The sequence below is a fragment of the Bos grunniens genome, chromosome 24, assembly GCF_055505025.1.
Source record: "Bos grunniens cultivar Pamir isolate PY7600 chromosome 24, Bosgru_T2T1.0, whole genome shotgun sequence".
Lineage (NCBI taxonomy): Eukaryota > Metazoa > Chordata > Mammalia > Artiodactyla > Bovidae > Bos > Bos grunniens.
This window is the reverse complement of record NC_141188.1, coordinates 29,026,284-29,048,470: the sequence shown is the minus strand read 5'-3', so window position 1 is coordinate 29,048,470 and position 22,187 is coordinate 29,026,284.

Genomic DNA, 22,187 nt, shown 5'->3' with positions numbered 1-22,187 from the left:
TAAATTCTCTTTAATGTAAGTTCTGTTTCTTGGACCAGTGCTGAGATCAGAATATACATAAGATACAATATACTCTTTAGTATTTTTCTGAATAAATACATATGCACACTCTGCTTTTTAGAATGCATAAATTGGCAAAAATTTTTAAAAACAAATATATTCTCTCCAAACTAGAATACATAGATCTTGTATTTTATGCTTAAAAAATGTTTTGTTGTTCCAGTTCCTCAAGATCTGTGGGATGTATTTAACAGAAGAAACAGGTGTTTAATGATTGCTGTTGTATGACTCTTTGCAACCACGTGGACTGCAGCATGCCAGGCTTCTCTGTCCCTCACTATCTCCCGGAGTTTGTTCAAACTGATGTCCATTGAATTGGTGATACCATCCCACCATCTCATTCTCTGTCACCCCCTTCTTCTCCTGCCCTCAATTATTCCCAGCTCTTCACATCAGATGGAGCTTCAGCTTCAACATCAGTCCTTCTAATGAATATTCAGGGTTGATTCATGTTTATAAGTAAAATTTATCCAAATTAATCACTAATAGCCAATAAGAAGGAGAAATACTGAATATTGATTTGCATAAACCATCTATATGACATGAAAGAAATTGGGTTATTTTTAGCAATGTATATTGTTTTTATTTTTATTTTTTTTACTATGTTCTCTGTAGTTATTTTTGGGCTTCCCTTGTGGCTCAGCTGGTAAAGAATCTGCCTGCAATGTGGGAGACCTGGGTTTGATCCCTGGGTTGGGAAGATCCCCCCTGGAGAAGGGAAAGGCTACTCACTCCAATATTCTGGCCTGGAGAATTCCATGGACTGTGTAATCCATGGGGTCGCAAAGAAGTCAGACATGACTGAGCAACTTTCACTCACTCACTCACTATGAGTTATTTTATTTTGACTAACACTCAGGGATTGATGATTCTTTGCCACAGTTCTCAGGAAGAATGGACTAGTGACCGGTGCAGAATCTATAAAAGATAACAGACTGAGCCTCATCTTCAAACATGGGAGTGGGCCAGCACTTAATAAGTAAGAACTGGACCTAAGAAACACAGAGTATTTAATAATATTAATACACTAAGCAGTCTCCACAATCACAGTAAAGCTTAATATTTAATTATCTTAAAATATGTAGGCAATAAGACACACATTTCCAGATGCTAACACCTACTGTCAAACAATTGTTCTACTTCATTATTTTCTACATAGATGAACATTACATAATATTTGGATTTCACCAAACTGATTTTAGCCTTATGCCTGTAGTTCAGTTCCTTTTTCATATATTTGAACATAACTAGATGTCTCATATTTATGATGAGGGGGCCCAGATGGTTGTTCTTACAACCACGTAGATCACTTCAAAGAGAGAAGTGTTCTGTGGCTCTTTGTAAAACTGCTTCTGTGATTGGCAGTGATGATGGCACTCATAATTCTATGACCTCACTTAAGCAACATTAAACATCAACCTGGTATGATTTCTTATATAATCTCTGTGAGCTCTCCATATTTCACATATTGCTTTAGTATAAAAGCTCATTTTTTATAAACATACAGATTTCTGAAGGACTTACTTAGAAGCCATAACTATTACTTTATAAGAGTAGTTAACAAATATACTTTATTACTTATTTTTCCCCAAGAGTAAAGAAAAAAAAAATCAGTGCTAAACTGCTTAAGTTTTAAATGACTAAATTCCCCTTCAACAATTATTAAAATCAATAGATAAAAACTTTATAATGAAAAATAACTAACAAAAATCTTCCTACACACAAAACTAAGCAAGCAAAATAGGCCTTGATTCAAAAAAAGAGCTTTATAAATAAGCCATAAATGGCCTGAAATCAGTGACTCTCAAATTTTGTTTCACCAGATGTGGTGGGTGATAGACATGGATCCAGGCAACTGTGTGTGACTCTGTGAACTCCTGCTTTAGTATCATCCATTTCTTATCCATTCAAGGTAGCAAATTTAAACGAGATTGACTATGAAATAGAGTCCACTGTGTTTTCACTGTGTGCATTATGCACACATTTAGGTTTAAATTCGGTAACTAGTTCCTTGTGAACAGTGCAAAGCTAAAGTCAATACACCACATACCATGAAACTGAGACAAAGACTCACTCAGAGATATCACAAGGTATTCTGTTCTCATGTTCTGTCCCCATGTGGTGCTTGGAAACAAACCCTGGGAGGTGGAAGATGTTCTAAGAAGACCTAGAACAATCTTGCAATGAGAAAGTCCCAGAAGAGTTATCATTAGCATCAGTTAACATTTAAAACTGGAGCTGCTGCCAGCAACTGGAGGTTTTGTAAAGACTGCCTGCCAAGGGGGATTTTTGAAGATACTTCTGGGAGTTGTTAATAAATTTGATATGTACCTTTCCAATGGGGCTGACACTAGAATTTTGCCATTGGGAAGAATAGAGAGAGTAGGCATGGAAAGAGAATTTCAGTTTATATATCAGTTCTGATCCTTTAATAGTACTCCCAGAAATGTTACATTGAAATTTTATATAGGCTTACTGTGAAATAAGTGAACATACTGTGGATGGGGGAAGATATGAAATGTCTGCTAAGCCTGGACAAATCTTTTACAGCTAAACAAATTGGTAGTATTTGAGGTCCAAAAATAAATAAATTGGTGACTGGTTCCTATGTATTTTAATTAGTGAATTCTATATTTTATATTGTTGATGACTGAGTTTATGCTGGGCAATCTGGTGAGCTGAAAAACAGTTACTAGAATCAAACTGCTATATACCACTAAAGACCTTGAACATGTCATTTATTCTCTCTGGGCCTTACTGTCCTGTTCTATATGATGAGGCTTCAAATCTGCTTAACAGATCTATTATTAGGAGTAAATGTGTAATATAGTGGAAAAATAACTGAACTGAGAATCATCGACAATTTTGTTAGTTCTTGTTTTGCAATTAAGTAGCTGAATTGTTTAGACAATGCTTTCCATATATCTGGCCGAGATCAATTTCTTACTCCTCCTCATTATCTAGGACTTGCAGGACACTTCCTATTTGCCAGACACAGTTTAAAATATTTTAAATGCATTAACTTATTTTATATCCATAGCAGACCCATACGTATATAAATACAAAATGAAGTATTTTCAAATTATAAATATTTATAGATCTGTGATCCTGACTTGATTATATCCAAATGGAACAAGCATTCTCTCATAGAAACAAATCAAGCAATCAAGTTAAAATACAGAAAAGGAGAAACAAGATTATAATTACATGCTACCAAAATAATCATTCAAGTAACTATTAAATCATTTAGACTTCGTCATTCCTAGGTAAACATCAATGTCTACTTTGTTAATTTGCTGCCTACAGTATTCTGTCCATTGTTCAAAACTTATCTTAATATTTTTATACAGAAACCAAATTCACTTACTATTATCAATTTTAAACTTCCAGTATATCATTTTGCATAGAACTAATAGGATGCTAGATACTGTTGAGATAAACAGAGGGTTATATATATATGAGTTTACAAAATTAAATAGGTTGTCACATGTTAGAATATACATATAAGTTTTAAGAAAGAGAAACAAACTCACTGGAATCTAGTTAACCATTCTTCAAAATCTGACAAGAAAACAGCCCCATTACACGGTACATGAGAAACACCTAACAGATAAACAGACATATCCTAAATGTAAATTTGTAATGATCAATAAATTAGTTAGATAGACTTTAGCCTGCCAGGCTCCTCTGTCCATGGGATTTTCCAGGCAAGAATACTGGAGTGGACTGCCATTTCTTTCTCCAGGGGATCTTCCCGACTCAAGAATTGAACCTGTGTGTCTTAGGTCCCCTGCATTGGCAAACAGATTCTTTACCACTAGCACCACCTGGAAACCCATAGATAATTAACTTCTCTTTATTTCTTAAAGGATTCTTTCACAGTGACCATTCTAAATTTCACTGTTTCTAAAACTGTGAAGTTCTTTGGTATACTTACCAGTCTATACACAACTTATTGGTATTTATGATAGGGTTGAAAATCATCCCAATTTTAAATTAATGTAAGTTTTAGGTACATTTGGAAAAAAAATTAGTCACAAAAATCTTATATGAAACAACATTCACATATGTAAAATGTAAGTAATATAATAATTACTTAAAATGGGAAAGATTAGAGACAGCTGAATCAATTCTTCAGTATATTTTATTTCTTAGAATTGAAAAAAAAAAATAGAAAGCATTTGACCTGAAGCTAGTGTGAAAGGAAAGCAAAAGGAATGGGAGCTAGTTTTATTCTCACAATACAGTTAACACCACCCACTGAGTTCCCTCCAGTCCTGAGGCTGGAGGAAAGGGTAAGCGTGGGAGTGGGCCTGTGAACACCAGCAGACACCCGTTATGTGCATTGTACACTCCAGACCGAGGGTCTTGAGTCTGCAACTTTTGAAAAAACCAATACAAATAGTTATTGAGACAGAAAAATGTACCATGTCCCCAAATAATTAAAACCTATACATGTTTATCTGTGAAACAGAACCGCTTGTCAATTTTTATTCACTTCACATCAACTCATATGTAAACTGCCTTTAATACAAGCTTAGTATATTTTAATGGATTTATAATCACATCAAATGCAAGCACCAAAATTAGTTTCCAGGAGATCTATGAAAAGCTTATGATTACTTTGACTGCATGTACCAGTGAGACAGAGTCCTGTGTGACGGTAGAGACTCTAAGAACATTTTTTCTGTTTGATTAGCAAATAATCAGAGGGCAAAGAGACCCCTAACAGAGCTCACTGGTAGAAATTATCTTTGGAGCTGCAGCATCTTGAGATGGTTTGCTTCAGACTTTAATTCCCTTAATTGGATTTTGCTGTGAAGTGAGGCCAACCTACCCAATGCCCTACACTCTTGGAAACCTGCCTTGACAGATGGTCTTAGTAATTACTACAATTGTGATACTCCAACTTACACCTCTCACTTCAGAGTCACTTTTATTTATTAAAGCTATACCAGAAAAAGGGACACTGGGACTACTGCTTTAAAGAAAATATTTTTCCCCCCTACAAAACACATATGCAAAAATTAAGTACTTAGGGAAACCATGAAGTTATTGATGCACTGCAGAAATAATATCTTTAAACTTTGGAAAATGCAAAATGAGTTATTTAAGAAAACATAAAATTTATGTGTCAGTATAAAAAAGGTATTAAACTCTGGGGGATAGTGAAGGACAAGGGAGCCTGACATGCTGCAGTCTGTGGGGTTACACACCACTTAGCAATTGAACAAAAAACAACATAAAACAAGTGTGTATATAAAATCCCTCACTATACCAAAGAGAACTATTAAAGTAATGATTTAGTCAATAATCAAAGAGAACTAATCTATCAAAAATCTTTTTGTATATTTAATATATTTGAGATTGTTGTTGTTGTTGAGTCATCAATCTTTCAACACTCAGCTTTCTTTATGATACAGCTCTCACATCCATACATGACTACTGGGAAAAGCATAACTTTGACTATAAAGATCTTTGCTGGCAAAGTGATGTCTCTGCTTTTTAAGTCACTGTCTAGATTTGTCATAGTTTTTCTTCCAAGCAGTAATCATCTTTTAATTTCATGACTGCAGTCACCATCCACAGTGATTTTGGAGCTCAAAAAAATAAGTCTTTCACTATTTCCATTTTTTCCCCATCTATTTGCCATGAAGTGATGGGGCCGGATGCCATGATCTTAGTTTTGTGAATGTTGAATTTTAAGCCAGATTTTCCACTCTCCTCTTTCATCTTCATCAAAAGGCTCTTTAGCTCCTCTTTGCTTTGTGCCATGCTGCTGCTGCTACTGTTAAGTCACTTCAGTGGTGTCTGACTCTGTGTGATCCCATAGATGGCAGCCCACCAGGCTCCCCCGTCCCTGGGATTCTCCAGACAAGAACACTGGAGTGGGTTGCCATTTCCTTCTCCAATGCATGAAAGTGAAAAGTGAAAGTGAAATCTCTCAGTTGTGTCTGACCCTCAGGGACCCCATGGACTGCAGCCTTCCAGGCCCCTCCATCCATGGGATTTTCCAGGCAAGAGTACTAGAGTGGGGCGCCATTGCCTTCTCCGGCTTTCTGCCATAAGGGTGGTATAATCTGCATATCTGAGGTTGTTGATATTTCTCCCAGCAATCTTGACTCCAGCTTGTGATTCATCCAGCTTGGCATTTCACATGATGTACTCTGCATATAAGTTAAATAAGTTGGATGACCGTATACAACCTTTTCCAACCTTTCCTGATTTGGAACCAATCTGTTGTTCCATGTCTGGTTCTAACTGTTGCTTCTTGACCTGCATACATATTTCTCAGAAGGCAGGTCAGGTGGTCTGATACTCCCATCTCTTGAAGAATTTCCCACAGTTTGTTGTGATCCACACAGTCGAAGGATTTAGTGTGGTCAATGAAGCAGAAGTAAATGTTTTTCTGGAATTCCCTTGATTTTTCTATGATCCAATGGATGTTGACAGTTTGATCTCTGGTTCCTTTGCCTTTTCTAAATCCAGCTTGTATATCTGGAAGCTCTCGGTTCATGTTGTGTTGAAACCTAGCTTGGAGGATTTTCAGCACTATCTTGCTAGCATGTGAAATGAGCACAATTGAGCAGTACTTTGAGCATTCTTTGGCATTGCCCTTCTTTGGGATCGGAATGAAAACTGACTTTTTCCAGTCTTGTGGCCACTGCTGAGTTTTCCAAATTTGCTGGCATATGGATGTGGCACTTTCACAGCATCATCTTTTACAATTTTAAATAATAAAGGTGGAATTCCATCACCTCCACTAGCTTTGTTTGTAGTAATGCTTCTTAAGGACAATTTGACTTCACACCCCAGGATGTCTGGCTCTAGGTAAGTTACCACGCTATCGTGGCTATCAGCATCATGAAGGCATTTTTCATTCAGTTCTTCTGTGTATTCTTGCCACTTTTCAACTTTACTCTTTATTATTATATTAAAAACAAATAACTGACATCAAAGACTTTGTTTTGACGGAACCCTGAATTACACTTAAAATGAAGGAATAGTGTTTTTGTCCAAAGGAATTTTAATAATGATTGATTATTCTTCAGAGATTTACATATTGAAATATTATCTCAATCATATTTAGCATTTTTTGTGTTGCAGAGTATAAAATTTCTATAATGGTATCTTCCCTTTTCTATTATTTTGTAATTTGCTGGGAAAAACAAATCCAAATTTTGTAGAATAGTGGTAAAAAGACAATTTTAATAGAAGGCAATGAACAGTTTGTATCTTCATTCCTCCTGGGAACATTCAACGCCATTGTTTCTCCCTGCAAGATTGTTCAGCATAACAAATACATGAAACACTAATAATCAATAATGTGGTGATAGATACAAATAATTATGGCACATTTACTAAAGAGAACAACAGAGATACTTTGCTGTCATTTGAGATACGGTGTAGAGATGCATTTATAGATACAATAATTTTAGGATTATATTTACATATAGGTATATTCACAATATTTAACATAAGATAGTGGGATTTAAAATACATTTGGTAATTTTAAATGTATGTGTATTTATTTAACTATATAATACATATTATACTTTCTATTTGAATACTGGAATCATTAAACAATATCACACATTAAAATAATCCTAAGTCTACATACAAGTTAGTATGCCATAAATTCATTGTAGCCAGGTTATAGCATTACTAATGGTTTGTATTAACTATTGTTTCCTCAGTTTTAATTATAGAATGTTAAAATAAAATAAACACAAATAATCATGTAAATTTTTCCAAAAGAAAAAATGTCAATGCAACCGATACTTGTAAAATATAAATATCAGATCAGATCAGATCAGAACAGTCAATTTAAAAGTAAAGCAGCATTTGGTATTAAAGTGTGTGTATTGATTTCCAGTGTCTCTATACCTACTATTTTAATTATTTGATGTCAGTGTCTCCCTTAGTTAAAAGACTATGATTAAGCTTTTGGCAGTTTGATAATTCTCAACTCTTTGATTTCATTTCCCTGAAAAAATCCATTACACTGTATCCTAAATCCTCAGCAGCTGGTAGAAAGAGTTAGAAGTAGCTAGTGGGTGGAGATTTTAGAAATCATATAACATATTTTTATAATATAACTCAATTTGTCATCACAACTCTCAATTCCTAATCTTTAGAAATTTCGAAGAGCAGCTTTGCCATACTCTACATTTCATTGAAAACCCAAAATCTAAAAAAAAAGAAAGAAAGAAAATCCCCAAACTAAAGATTTTTAAAGCTTCATTGTGTATAGGAATCACATAGGCTGTCTGTTAAAAATAAAAACAGTCTCCACCCTGGAAATTCTGTTCAAATATTTCTGTTTATATAGATCTGGACTCAGCTCTAAGGACCTGAATTTTTAATGCTTAATTTTCATGCAAGTTATTGGTTGACCACATTACAGATATAGTATCAACATTATTTTATAAATCAAAGGCAGATTAAAGAACGACTAGAGAAGTCAACTTATTCTCTAAATTATATGGTTAGAAATATGCTTTCATTCTCCTGTGTGCACAGTTTTATAAAATACTAGTGATACTTTTTTAAATGAGTTGGGGAAAAAAAAAAAACCTAACGAGCAATTGAAATGGGGATGTGATATTTTTTCAGCTCTTCTGTGGAGTAAATTAGTTTTGATTATACTCCTAACTTGTTTGCCATGATTGATACCCATGTGGTCATTTATTTCCTTCAAAATCATCTATTTATAAACAGTTGTTTTTGAGACTGCAAGAGGCACATTAGATTTATTCCAGGAAGATTACAGAGGAAAAACGTGGAAAACTTAATATTTTTCTTTCAGCCTTGATTGCAAAAGCAAGTTTAGAAAGGCTGAGTATTTGTTCTTTACTTCCACTTAAATATGGGTACTTTAGCCTCAAAAAAATGGTTATAATGTTGGCAGTGAACATAGCAATTATGCAGGGGAGTTGGGGGGTGTAGAGAAGGGACTGGTGTGCCATAAAACTATTTCAGAACTTTAAGGGAAAAAAAGCCCTGCAATTAAAGAGCACTCTTACAACAGCAAGGTGTATTTATTTAGATTTTAAAAAATCATAACCTTTGAATAATGATTTGCTAGTGAATGTCTTAGCACAGGTGTTCAGGTGTTCTGTATAAACGATTTGTCAAGAGTAATTGGTGGGTTATGTTACCTTAAAAATAGGTAGTTATTTCACTGATGAATAGAAGAGGAGTGTATGGGGAAGTTTTATATTCTTCTCAGCGCTTTAGGTCCATAGATTACATAATTTCTCTGTATGTTCATAACTGTAATTTAAAATAAAATAGGTGACTTTTTTTTGATTTTGCAGTTATTTCATGGGAAAGTTTTCCTAGATTTTTTAAAGATATAAGGAAACCTTTAAAATAATTCCAAAACTGATATACAGTAAATGAGATTTTCACAGTGACTGCAATTTTCCTGAGTGCCTTCTATTCTATTATAGAATTTCCCGATTTGCATTCAGGGAATATATCTAAAATAAAAGTGTCTTTGTGTGTTTTATCATGCTGGTTTGGTCAAACTGCATTCCTGTGTACTGTCTGTAATTCATAAGCATCTTATCATTTGCCATGGATCTTATGAAGTGGCCTTATTCCACTTAGATTCAGAAGAATTCTAAGTCCTATCATATATATTTTTTTATTTCTAATGGCACTCCCTTACCTCCGTGTACAATGAATTGTGATATAATATAGCAAGATGTTTGTTAGAGGGCTTGTCATTTAACCATCTCATACTCTGTTGCCCCGCTCTTCTCCTGTCCTTAATATTTTCCAGCATCAGAGTCTTTTCCAATGAGTCAGCTCTTTGCATCTGGTGGCTAAAGTATTGGAGCTTCAGTTCAGCATCAGTCCTTCCAATTAACATTCAGGGCTAATTTCCTTTAGGGTTGACTTGTTTGATCTCCTTGCTGTCCAAGGGACTCTCAAGAGTTTTCTCCTGCACCACAGTTTGAAAGCACTAATTCTTCAGTCCTTAGCCTTCTTTATGGTCCAACTCTCATATCCATGCTTGACTATTAGGAAAATCATGGCTTTGGCTATATGGACCTTTGTAAGCAAAGTGATGTCTCTGCTTTTTAAAACACTGTCTATTTTAATATACAATAAGGTAAATTATTGTTCATTTTTTCTATGTGAAAAATAAAAGGAATGGGCTCATCACATAATAGGACTCTAGATTAACAAATATTGTACCACTATTTTATTTAGGAAAAATATATCACAGTGTTTAATTTTCCATATTCTTTAGAACAAATTCCAAACTATTTGTCTATATTCATATTCTCACTTGTTCTGATTTTTTTTCAAATACTGGAATTAGCTACCAAATTATTCTCATCATTGACTTGAAAGATTAACCCAGTTATAATAACTTAAATCAAAAATTGTGTCCAAAGTTTTCCTATATCCAGTCATAGTCAGGAAATCTAGTCTTAGAGATTATTGTAATATTCACTTTTTAGTAGTAATATTGTACAGAAATGGCAATTAATATCTTAATTTATAAATTTACTCAGAGAAATGATCTCCCTCTTTCTTTCTCTCTTTCTCCCCCTCTCTCTTCCACTGTCTCTCTATTCCTTTCAACCTGGGTTTCTCTGGGAAAACTGGTCAACCACTTGTAAAAGAATGAAACTAGAACACTTTCTAACACCATACACAAAAATAAACTCAAAATGGATTAAAGATCTCAACGTAAGACCAGAAACTATAAAACTTCTAGAGGAGAACATAGGCAAAACACTCTCTGACATACATCACAGCAGGATCCTCTATGACCCACCTCCCAGAATATTGGAAATAAAAGCAAAAATAAACAAATGGGACCTAATTAACCTTAAAAGCTTCTGCACATCAAAGGAAACTATCAGCAAGGTGAAAAGACAGCCTTCAGAATGGGAGAAAATAATAGCAAATGAAGCAACTGACAAACAACTAATCTCAAAAATATACAAGCAACTCCTACAGCTCAACTCCAGAAAAATAAATGACCCAATCAAAAAATGGGCCAAAGAACTAAATAGATATTTCTCCAAAGAAGACATACAGATGGCTAACAAACACATGAAAAGATGCTCAACATCACTCATTATCAGAGAAATGCAAATCAAGACCACTATGAGGTACCATTTCACACCAGTCAGAATGGCTGCGGTCCAAAAGTCTACAAATAATAAATGTTGGAGAGGGTGTGGAGAAAAGGGAACCCTCTTACACTGTTGGTGGGAATGTAAACTAGTACAGCCACTATGGAGAACAGTGTGGAGATTCCTTAAAAAACTGGAAATAGAACTGCCTTATGATCCAGCAATCCCACTGCTGGGCATACACACTGAGGAAACCAGAAGGGAAAGAGACACGTGTACCCCAATGTTCATCGCAGCACTGTTTATAATAGCCAGGACATGGAAGCAACCTAGACGTCCGTCAGCAGATGAATGGATAAGAAAGCTGTGGTACATATACACAATGGTGTATTACTCAGCCATTAAAAATAATTCATTTGAATCAGTTCTAATGAGGTGGATGAAACTGGAGCCTATTATACAGAGTGAAGTAAGCCAGAAGGAAAAACACCAATACAATATACTAACGCATATATATGGAATTGAGAAAGATGGTAACAATAACCCTGTGTACGAGACAGCAAAAGAGACACTGATGTATGGAACAGTCTTATGGACTCTGTGGGAGAGGGAGAGGGTGGGAAGATTTGGGAGAATGACATTGAAACATGTAAAATATCATGTATGAAACGAGATGCCAGTCCAGGTTCAATGCACGATACTGGATGCTTGGGGCTGGTGCACTGGGACGACCCAGAGGGAGGGTGTGAGGAGGGAGGAGGGAGGAGGGTTCAGGATGGGGAGCACATGTATACCTGTGATGGATTCATTTTGATATTTGGCAAAACTAATACAACTATGTAAAGTTTAAAAATAAAAAAAATGAAAGTTTTATTTAAAACATTATATGAAAATACAAAAATGGAACTGAGCTGGTTGAAACATGCTTAGAAGCATGATCCCCTCTCTCTCTTTTCTGAACACCTCCCAAGTTACAGAGGAAGGTCGCTTGTGCACAATTCAAATTCTCTTATCTAAGAGTTATGAAAAAATTAATGATGGAAAGAAAAGACATAACACACTTCTTTCACATTTTATTTTTCTTTTGAAATTTCAAGCCAACAATGACTTGAATTACTGTAGTTTCAAATGATCTTTCAAATATTACACATTAAATGTATAGAGTTTGAAAAATGATTAAAAACAAAAAAATAAGTTTACTATATAAGTAATCAATATTTTTCTATAATGTTAAAAATATGTAGATTATAACATTCAGTGCTATTTTTCTTACCACAAAGGGGTTCTATTTGATTATTTGGAATAGGTCTTCAGCACTGTCATACGTGTACACGAGTGCATGCTTGCTAAGTCACTTCAGTCATGTCCAACTCTTCATGACGCTATGGACTGTAGCCCGCCAGATTTCTCTGTCCATGGGGTTTCCCAGGCAAGAATACTGGAGTGGGTTGCCATGCTCTTCCCCAGGGTGTCTTCCCAACCCAGGGGTTGAAATCATGTCTCTTAGTCTCTTACATCTCCTGCATTGAAACATGTATTTTTACAACTAATGCCACTTGGGGAGCCCACATATTCATATATATAGAGAGATATATATAGATATATATAATATGTATGCAAACACGTATGTATATATTTAAATTAAAGTTTATGTAGCCAAATTTATATGCAATCTAATTTTTGCTATTTGTGTTTGTAGAAATACAATCTAGGGAAAAGTGACTTACATTTTAGCAATCATAATTATCTATCAGTTGAACAGAAATCTCAGAAGTAAATCCATGTGCATAGTCAGTTAATTTAAGACAAAAGAGCCAAGAATATACAATGGGGAAAGTATAGTTTCTTCAATCAGTAGTGTTGGGAAAACTAGACAGCCACATGGAAAAGACTGAAATTATACCATTATCTTGCACTATGAAAGTGAAAGTGAAAGTCGCTCAGTCATGTTCCACTCTTTGCAACCCCATGGACTATACAGCCCATGGAATTCTCCAGGCCAGATACAAAAATTAATTCAAATGAATTTGACTTGAACATAACACCAGAAACCACAAAACTCCTAGAAGAAAACATGGCTCAGTGGTAAAGAATCTGCCAGCATTGTAGGAGATGTGACCTCAAGAAGATATGGGTCAAGAAGATCCCCTGGAAGAGGGCATGGAAATCTCCTCCACTATTCCTGCCTGGAGAATCCCATGGACTGAGGAGCTTGGTAGGCTACAGTCCATAGGGTTGCAAAGAGTCAGACGTGATTGAAGTGACTAAGCATGCACACACAAACTCTTTGACATTGGTCTTGGCAGTAAATTTTTGGATATGACTCCAAAAGCAAATGCAACAGAAGCAATAACAAACAAGTGGAACTATATCAAACTAAACAGCATCTTCACAGCAAAGGAAACCATTAATAAAAGTAAAAAGGCAACTTTCTGAATGGGAGAAAATATTGGCAAATCATAAATTTCATAAGAAAGCTAATATACAAAATATGCAATGAACTCATAAAACTCAGTAACAAATAATTTGATTAAAATATAAGCAGAGAATCTGAATAGATATTTTTTTCCAAAGAAGACATACAGTTGGTTAACAAGTACATGAAAAGGTGCTCAACATTACTAATTATCAATAAAATGCAAAAGAGTGAGATAATATCTCACTCTTGTTGGAATGTCTATCACCAAAAAACAAGTGTGGTCAAGGATGTGGAGAAAAGGGAGTCCTTTTGATCATTGTTGGTGGGAATGTAAATTGGTATAGCCAATATGGAGAAGAGTATGAAGGTTCCTCAAAAAATTAAAAATAGAACTACCTACCATACTATCCACCTCTGGGTAAAGAAAATCAAATACTAATTCAAAGTGATATATCCACTGGTGTTCACTGTAGCATTATTTGTAATAGCCAAGATATGGAAATAAGCTAAACCAAGCATCCACTGATAGATGAATAGATAAAAGATGTGATATATATAAATCACACACACATATATGTATATTCATATATATGAGCACTACTCAGACATAACAAAGAATGAAATCTTGTCATTTGTAACTACACAGATGAACCTTGAGGATATTATGCTAAGTGATATGTCAGACAGAGAAAGTCAAATATCATTCAGTTCAGTTCAGTTCAATCACTCAGTCGTGTTTGACTCCTTGCGATCCCATGAATCGCAGCACTCCAGGCCTCTCTGTCCATCACCAACTCCTGGAGTTCACCCAAACTCATGTCCATTGAGTCGGTGATGCCATCCAGACATCTCATCCTCTGTCATCCCCTTCTCTTCCTGCCCCCAACCCCTCCCAGCATCAGAGTCTTTTCCAATGAGTCAACTCTTCGCACGAGGTGGCCAAAGTACTGGAATTTCAGCTTTAGCATCAGTCCTTCCAAAGAACACCCAGGACTGATCTCTTTTAGGATGGACTGGTTGGATCTCCTTGCAGTCCAAGGGACTCTCAAGAGTCTTCACCAACATCACAGTTCAAAAGCATAAATTCTTCAGCACTCAGCTTTCTTCACAGTCCAACTCTCACATCCATACATGACCACAGGAAAAACCATAGCCTTGACTAGATGGACCTTTGTTGGCAAAGTAATGTCTCTGCTTTTGAATATGCTATCTAGGTTGGTCATAACTTTTCTTCCAAGGAGTAAGTGTCTTTTAATTTCATGGCTGCAGTCACCATCTGCAGTGATTTTGGAGCCCCCAAAAATAAAGTCTGAGACTGTTTCCACTGTTTCCCCATCTATTTCCCATGAAGTGATGGGACCAGATGCCATGATCTTAGTTTTCTGAATGTTGAGCTTTGATATAACTTACATGTGAAATCAAAAAATGAATAAATAATAAATAAAACCAGACAAACTCAGATACTGAGCATAAATTGGAGGGGTTTTGGGGGGGTTAGGAAGTGGGTGAAGATGGTCAGGAGGCACATACTTTCAATTATGAAATAAATGAATTATGGGAAAAAAATCTGTCAGAAATGTTACTTCTGTGAGGACATGAAGCAGTCTTTATAGTTAATTCCCTAGAGATTAAAAACTGAATACAAGCATATGTTTATTTTAAATTTAAATAATTGCTGGTCAGTTGAAATCTGATATTTTATATCAATTTATATTGTTATGAAAAGTCCATAGAAGATATTGGCTGGATGGCATCACTGAGTCAATGGACAAGAGTTTGAGCAAACTCTGGGAGATGGTGAAGAACAAGGAAGTCTGGCATGCTACAGTCCATGGGGTTGCAAAGTGTCAGACATGACTTAGTGACTGAACAACACCAATAGGAAAGACTGTACATTAGTTTCTTAATTTTCTATTTAGTTATTGACCTTAATGATTTATTAAAGTTCTCCATATTTGGGCATATTAATCCTGCTATGATGCAAATGGTTTTTCCCATCTTATCTTTATCTATAGTGTATTTTATCACATATTTGATTTCAAAAATAATATGCTTAAATTGAATAATGTTTTATTTTTGCTTTTGTATGTTATTTTGTATTTTTAAATGATTTTTAATTTTTAAATGGCATAAGTATATTATTCTATCCCTAATTTTTAAATTAATATTAATGTTATTTTTCCTGTTATTTTGTTATTTGGTTTTTATATAGTTATTTACTTGAAATATTTGGTTTTTAATTTTTGTAATGACCTGAATGGGAAATCAATTTATCTTTACTTTTTCCAGTGCTATCTCCAATTTTCCTATCATAAAATTATTCATTTTCTCTTAGAATTAAAATACCACTTTTGTCAAATACTATAACCAAACACAGTGCTGATCTTATAACCTCAGTCAGTCAGTCAGTCAGTTGAGTCACTCAATCATGTCTGACTCTTTGCAACCCCATGAACCAAAGCACGCCAGGCCTCCCTGTTCATCACCAACTTCCAGAGTCTACCCAAACTCATATCTATTGAGTCGGTGATGCCATCCAACCATCTCATCCTCTGTCGTCCCCTTCTCCTCCTGCCCTCTATCTTTCTCAGCATCAGGGTCTTTTCAAATGAGTCAGCTCTTCGCATCAGGTGGCCAAAGTACTGGAGTTTCAGCTTCAAAATCAGTCCTTCCAAGGAACACCCAGGACTGATCTCCTTTAGGATGGACTGGTTGGATCTCCATTTTTATCAATTTGTTTATTTATTATACCATACCTTTATAACATATTTTACTATCTAATTACAAAAGTTATGTTGTTTTAAAAATTTCTAATATCATATGTGTGCTTAGTTGCTCAGTAATGTCTGACTCTTTGTGACGCCATGAACTATAACCCACCAGGCTTCTCTATCCATGGAATTCTCCAGGCAAGAATACTGGAGTGGGTTACCATTCCCTTTTCCAGGGGAATCTTCCTGATCTAGGGATTGAATCTAGGTCTTCTGCATTACAAGCAGATTCTTTACCACAGGCCACCAGGGAAGCCCCAGTGCTAGGTATATATCGCTAATAATTTAAAACAGGTTCAAACAAACCTATGAACATACATGTTCATATTCAAAGTAACCAAAAAGTGGAAATAACTCAAATGTCCCAAAATATATAAATCGATAAATAAATTGTGATATATACATACATACTATTCATCCATAAAAAGAAATTAAGTAATAATATAAACTACAATGTAGGTGAACCTAACACTATGGTAGGTGAAATAAATGAGACAGTAATGTTCAAATGTGGTATAATTCCATTTATATTAAATATTCATAGTAATATAGTACATTCATAGAGACGGAAAGCAGGCTGGTGGTTGACAGGGGCTGGGGTGGGAGAAATGGAAAGGAACTGTCCAGTGGGTGTGGGGTTTTAGTTTGGAGGGATGAAAATGTTTTGGAACTAGATAGAGGTAATAGTTGCACACATTGCAAATGTAACCAATGCTGCTGAAGAGTTAGTTTTTTCCAAAGATTATTTAGAGATTTTATAGGATTTTGTGACCAGTACACATTATAGGAAAACAACTGTTACCTCATGAGTCTGAAGCAGAGAAGATTACAAAGATTTTATAAATTGAAAATATAATTCTGCATGTTTTCTGGAAAATCCATTCTTTTTTCTTCCCAGCTCTGTAATCACCCATGTATGACTCCAATGAGCAGGGAATGAGGGACTTGAGAATAAAATTCATTTTATTGAACTGTTTACTTTAAATATTTAATTTCATCTTATATAAATTTCACCTAAAAACACCTATAATGCTGATATTTGTATATAATATTTTCCAGATTTATTTATTTTCCATTTCATTGTAGATTTGCATTAAAATTCTACATAATCATATTATCTTGGAAAAATAATAGGCTTATTTATAATTATTATTTTTATCTTTTTTGTCATATAATGTTGGCAAAAACTTCTAATCAGACTTGGCAAAAGTAGTGATACTGGGAAGCCCTTAACCTCTTTTTTAATTTTAAAGGGAGAAAGCAGCTGCACATTTTGTATTAGCATTAGTGTCCCAGGAGAAAAATAAATATCACCTTAGGAGTTTAAATGGAGGGGCTTTGGTAAGAGGACTGGCTATACAATGCTGTAAGAATAGGAGGAGCAAAGCAAAATACATGAAGAACCTCAAGTGTCTGAAATGACCTTAGAGTGTGAGGGACAGAGCAAGAAAGCTATGTTACCTAAAGTTGAATAAACACACTCATGACTGAGCCTGCTGCAGTTTATGCTTTTAGAACTGCCACTTCACATCAGAACAGAAACCTAAGAGACAGTATTTATAGAATATAATACTGTCCAGTCCTGTCATGTCTGACTCTGCGACCCCATAGACGGCAGCCCACAAAGTTCCCCTGTCCCTGGGGTCTCCAAGCAAGAACACTGGAGTGAGTTGCCATTTCCTTCTCCAATGCATGAAAGGGAAAAGTGAAAGTGAAGTCGCTCAGTCGTGTCTGACTCTTAGCGACTCCATGGACTACAGCCCACCAGGCTCCTCCATTCATGGGATTCTCCAGGCAAGAGTACTGGAGTGGGGTGCCATTGCCTTCTCCACTGTCCAGTCCAGTACTGTCTAATACTGTCTTATTATACTGTCCTTAAAAGTAGAGAGTAGAGGGTATAAGGAGAAATTTTGATTAAGATCCAATATGCAAATAAACAGCAAATTCCACATCTTTGGCTACTAAGCAATTTTATTCATTTTATATTAAGGGCTTCCTTGATGGCTCAGTGGTAAAGAACCTGCCTGCCAATGCAGGAAATGCAAGTTTAATCCCTGGTCCCAGAAGATCCCCTGTGGAAGGAAATGGCAACCACTTCGGTATCCTTGCCTGGGAAATCCCACGGACAGAGGAGCCTGGTGGGCTACAGTCCATGGTGTCAGAGAGATGGACCATAAAGAAGGCAGAATGCCAAAGAATCGATGCCTTTGAACTGTGGTGCAGAAGACTCCTGAGAGTCCCTTGGACAGCTCAGAGATGAAACCAGTGGATCTTAAGGGAAATCAACCCTGAGTACTCGCTCGAAGAACTGATGCTGAAGCTGAAACTCCAGTATTTTGGTCATCTGATATGAACAGCTGACTAATTGGAAAAATCCCAGATGCTGGGAAAGATTGAGGGCAGAAGGAGAAGAGGATGTCCGAGGATGAGATAGTTGGGTGGATGGCATCACTGATGCAATGGACGTGAATTTGGGCCAACTTTGGGTGATGGTGAGGGATAGGCAGGCGTAGCATGCTGCAGTCCATGGGGTCACAAAGAGTTGGACACAACTGGGTAGTTGAACAAGAACAAATCAATACTAAGAAGCAAGGAAGCCAAAATGTAATCAATATAACTGCCAAGATCGTCATTTCTGTAACTAGAAAAAAGGAAACAGTTGATATTTATGTGACAAGTCTAATCTTCTCATGTCTCTTTTGCCCTCAGATACTAAAATTCTACCTGAAGCTCATCACAGTTCTTGACCTGATGAAGTGACCCAAGCCTTCATTTTGAAGGATTTGAATCTTTGGTGGTCCTGATATTTATTAAGCTGATTCCATCTTACATTATTTGCTACTAAACATGAAAATAAAAAGTGACTCTCCAGAAAACGTTTACGTTCCAGGCACGGGCCTCTCTTTCTCCACCGATTACAGTCAATCCTATTTCCTCACAGGTTTACGATTGAGCTTATCAGCCAGTACAGTGACCCTTTTCTGTCCCTGCTGATGTAGTTCTATTTGGAGTCCAAGTCCCAGCTGGAGCTAGTGGTAAAAAGCTGCTTACCAATGCAGGGGATCTAAGAGACACAGGTTCGAGCCCTGGGTGGGGAAGATCCCCTGAAGAAGGAAATGGCAACCCACTCCAGTCTTCTTGCCTGGAGAATCCCATGGATAGAGGAGCCAACAGTCCATAGGGTTGCAAAGAGTTGGACAGGGCTGAAGAGACTTAGCATATACACACACAAACACATAACCATTAGGCAATTTTTGGTTTTGTTTTTGCTTTGGCATGTGGGATCTTAGTTTCCTGACCAGGGATTTAATTAGTTGTGATGTCCTCATCTATCCAAGAGCAAATTGCAGCTTGTTTTCATATTACTGCTATTTGTTTCGTCTTGTAAAGCTTGGAATGTTGGTAAGCCTGGGGTTTGGTTGGCCAGGGCCCCCTCAGGGACTCAGCGATTTCAAGATTCCCCTATCTTATAGTGATTCCCCTATATTATCTGTGGTGCCACAAGTCTTGCACTCATGGCAGGGGGTCAGGGCACTCACAGTCAGGGCAGGGTCCAGGCAGGTTAGAAGAAAGGTGAGAGGTCTCCTTTGCTTTGTCTCTGAAGCTGAAATAAGACTATTTATTTAATTTCCCTAGCAGAACTTTGGTTCATTTTGTCTTTCACTGTAAAATACAAACTTGCCACTTCTGCAAAATCATGGTATCAAGCTCAAAATCTAGCATTTCAGGGCAGTTTGGAGCAGTCTTAAGAAATCTGTTTGCACTAGAGTTCTACTAGATTGCTTTTTGGACTCAGAAAACTAATAAGGCAAGCTACTTTGAGGCACATTTCTTGCTTGGAGAAGAAAATATACACATTCTTGCAATTACCTCTGCTGGAGGTCCTACCTTTTCCATGTTTTCCCATGATTTCTTTTAGTGCTGAGCCAGTATCTTATTCTGTTTCAGGCTTGGAGACACATATCAGCTAATAGTTTATTTGTTGTTGTTCATTCACTAAGTCATGTCTGACTCTTTGTGACCCAGTGGATTGCAGCACACCAGGCTCCTCTGTCCTCCACTATCTCCTGGAGTTTGCTCAAATCCATGCCCATTGAGTCAGTGATGCTGTCTAGCCATCTCATCTTTTTCTGGCCCATTCTCGTCTTTGCGTTCAATCTTCCCCAGTGTCAGGGTCTTTTCCAAGGAGTTGGCTCTTGGCATTAAGTGGCCAAAGTAATAGTTCATGCTAAGGTTTAAACCTTATTTCTTTTAATCCAAGATGATAGACTTTTTAGCAGTAGACACTCAAAAATTTATCTGGCCTCATATATTTTATTGGAGTCAGTTCCATGTAGCAATCATCATGGCTACATTGTTTTTAAGATAAACTTCTTAGCCTGACTTACTTTCTTTTCTTCTTTTTTTTTTTTCTCCATTTTTTTCTTTTTGCCTTTCTTTCTTTTTTAATTTCTTTCTCTCTTGACTTAGGTGAATATACATTTGTCATGTCAGGCTTCAGTGGGAGAATTAGATCTTTCATCTCTTTCCTAACTATTTTGTCCAATTTAATGGATTTAATTAGTGGTAGGCCTTTAAATGGACCTTTAATCTAGAGTATATTAATACATATACAATTTTTAACAGTGAGAGTGTCAGATACTCTTCATTGGATCCTTTATTTTCCATTTGCATTTTGTTGTTGTTGTTGTTCAAGATTTTCTTAAATTTACCTCTTAGCAGTTCGGGTTGAAATAAAAACATTCTCTAGAACTGCAAGTTCCTGAATTCTGAATTTTACTCCATTTCATTTCTGTCTGTATACTATCCCTTGTCTGAGACTCTCTTTCTTATACTACCTTGTCCAATTTAGCCCAAAGCAGCCAACACACAGTACTGGCACTCTGTCTTATGGCCTCTAGACTTAGAATATAAATTCATTATGCACACAATTCAATTTCAAAATCACCACAGGGAATATTTGATTCACTGTTGCATTAAAAGGGAAACCATCCTGCCAGTCACTGACTCCCTGCTTAACAACCAATCAGAGTGTTGGCTACTGTTTAATACCAATATATATTTAATATACACTGAATAAATAATATATAATAAAAATGAACATATATGATATCTTTCTTTTTTTTGTCAGTGCCCACTTATTATTACAATGTATTTTAATCTTTCAGGATGTGGTACAAACTCAAAAATCTCAGTAGTTTAAAACAAAAAGTTTAGTTTTTGCTCATTCTGTACATATGTCACAAAGTGGCTGAATCTCCACTCTGCCAAGGTTACTGTGGGAAAGACTGAGGGAGTTGCCACCATCTAGATTACCGCTGGTCATAATATGAGAGTGAAAAAGTGCTGTGAAAATCTGGCTCTTAAAACTTTGGCCTAAGAGTGACACATATCATTTCCATTTTTAATTTATTGTTAACGTGCAAGTAACAAGTTCAAAAGTGACGGAATGTGCATTGACATTGTGCCCACACAAAGCAGTGAAATACTTCATATATATCCATGTCTGATTTCTAGTTGTATGTATCCTGGCAACAAAGGAAATAGAACCAAGAGACAGTCAATGTGTCAAAATTTATATATATATATATATATATATATATATATATATGTCATCTCACAGAACAGTAAACCAAACTTACAATGTTGTCTCTTAGCTAGAGCTATTAAGAGCAGAAGGAGAAGGAGGCAATAGAGGATGAGATGGTTGGATGGCATCACTGACTGAATGGACATGAGCTGAAGCAAACTCCAGGAGATGGTGAAGGACAGGGAAGCCTGGCATGCTGCCATCCATGGGGTTGCAGAGTTGGACACAACTTAGCAACTCAAAAA